The sequence below is a fragment of the Penaeus japonicus genome, unplaced genomic scaffold (genome assembly GCF_977035675.1).
Source record: "Penaeus japonicus unplaced genomic scaffold, GWHDUDI00000001_assembly GWHDUDI00000012, whole genome shotgun sequence".
Lineage (NCBI taxonomy): Eukaryota > Metazoa > Arthropoda > Malacostraca > Decapoda > Penaeidae > Penaeus > Penaeus japonicus.
In genome coordinates, this window is record NW_028234414.1 from 16,171,661 (window position 1) to 16,174,160 (window position 2,500).

Consider the following 2,500-nt stretch of genomic DNA (forward strand, 5'->3'; position numbering starts at 1 on the left):
AACACTCCAAAGATGCAAGATGCAACAATACCGAGAAAGAAGGAATGATTATTTAGTTCTGACAAGATGTTATCACAGTATACACATCATATTTAAAAAAGACCGCCCTTACATAGAGCAAGAAACAAGAAACATGTATTACTGATTAGACACTTTACACTATATTAATGCTAATTGTGCTACCAGTGCTTTAACTTTTGAGAAATGTGCTTGGAAATACCTACAAGGATTGTACTTTCACTGTGGCATAAGATAAGTTCACATTATGTTCTGATTTTAATGCTTGTTGTAAATAGACGTGAGAAATACCTGTGTGAATTAGATCTTCACTTGCTATTAAATAAATGTGTTGATTATAATCTTTGATATATATTTTTTTTCTTCATTAATTCTTTCTATTTTACTATTTTCCTCTTTCTCATTCTCACATTAACGATATTGTGATTATCCTTATCATTAATCGTTATTAGATTTATCAGTGATCATCAGCATTAATTATGTCATTACTTTCATCATTGAATCATTGTTACTTATCATTATTGTTATTATTATTATTATTATTATTATCATTATTACTGTTACCATTATTGTAACCGTTATGATTGCTGTTATTTTTGTTTTTTTATCATCATCATTATTATCATTTTTATTATGTTATCTTTAGCATTGTTATTATCATTCTTATTAATATCCTTAACAACTCTTATTATCATTATCATCATCATTATCATTATCATCATTATTGTCATCATTGCTGCTACTGTTATCTTTATTTTCATTAATATTGTGATCATTATTACTATCATTATCATCATTAATCATATCATCACCATTATCATCATTAATGATATCATTTCATTATCATTATCATTATTGTGATTATCCTTTTTATCATCATCATCATTATTACTATTATTACCATCATCATTATTATCATCCTCATTATCAGCCTTTTGATTAAAATATTGATACATTTGTTTTTATAATCGTTGCTATTGTCATTCTTGATATTATGATAATCATCATTATTATTAATAATATTGTTAGCATTATCATTATCATCCTGCTCTTCATCATCATCATCATTATATTTTTCATCATTATAAACATGATTGTTATTATGATTATGATGATCATTTTTATCATATTAGTATCATTCCTATCATTATCACCAGTATCGTCATTAAGCTTATTGTTGTTTTCACTATCATTATCATTCTAATTATTGATATATTATTGTCATCATCATATCAACTTCATTATTATCTTCACTTTTCATCATTATCCTTTTCATTACTGGTTTTATTATCATTACTATTATTATTGTTATTGTTTTCATTGTTATCATTGCTATCGTAACTAGTTATTTCATCATCATTATCATTACCATCATTATTGTCATTGATATTATTATCATTATCATTATTATGTTTATCATACTGTAGTTATTATTATTATTATCCTCATTATTATCATTATCATGATTATCATAATTTTTATTATTATGACTATTATCATTATCATTATCGGTATTCAATATAATTTCCTTTATTACCATTATCATAATTCTTATCATCATCAGTATTATTCCCATCATTATTGATATCATTGTTACATCATCATCAGTATCATTATCATTGTTATTATCAGCATCATAACAAATATTATCCTGATTATCATTGTTGTCCTCATTATCGTTATCATTATTACTATTATCATCATTATAATCATTTTTCATAATCATCGTGTACTGATTATCATTAATGTTATTAGTAAAAGTAATATCATCGTCATTATCAACATTATTATCATTATCCTTATTGTTCTTTCTGTTATTATTGGTGTTGTTAGTGATATTGTTAGTATTATCATCTTCATCGCAATAATATCAATGACAATGACGATTATAATTATCCTCATTATTATCATTATTATTATTACTTGTATTAACATCATCATTATTATTGATTTAATTATTACTGTCATAATCACATCATTATCATTTGTACCATGAAAATAGATATCATTATCATTGCTGTTCTAATCATCATCATTATCATTATGATCATCATCACCATCATCACTATCATTATCATTGTTAGGAAAATGGTTATCGTTATCATTATTATGATTATTACTCTTAATATTTTTATCATATAGCATCACTGTTATTAATATTTGTCATTATTATTACTATCATTTTCATTATCATCATTCATTATGATCATCACCATCATCCTTATTATTTTCATTGCTAGGAAATTGGTTATCGTTATCATTATCATTATTACAATTATTACTCTTAATATTTTGTTAATAATATTGATATATTATAATTATCATTACAATAATTATCACTATCGTTTTTATCATTACTGTTATTATCACTATTACTATCATTATTATGATCATTATTAAGATCATTTTCATTTAGATGTTGATCGTCATTATCATTACCATCATTAGTATCATAATTTTCATTATCATTATAATAATAATT

General features: G+C 23.4%; 1 protein-coding gene across 5 annotated transcripts in view; it reads right to left on the reverse strand.

Moving 5' to 3' along the window:
• LOC122250235 (uncharacterized) overlaps positions 1–2,500 on the reverse strand; it is a 346,581-nt gene that overhangs the window by 178,614 nt on the left and 165,467 nt on the right. The window contains exon 1 of one of the 5 annotated variants that reach the window (XM_086542499.1): positions 1–1,121. This exon is cut by the window's left edge and continues 897 nt beyond it. The exons of the other annotated variants lie outside the window; for them this stretch is intronic. The gene's annotated coding sequence lies outside the window, so the exon portion shown is untranslated. Of the gene's footprint in view, positions 1,122–2,500 lie in introns of those variants that run through there. 5 annotated transcript variants of the gene reach the window in all.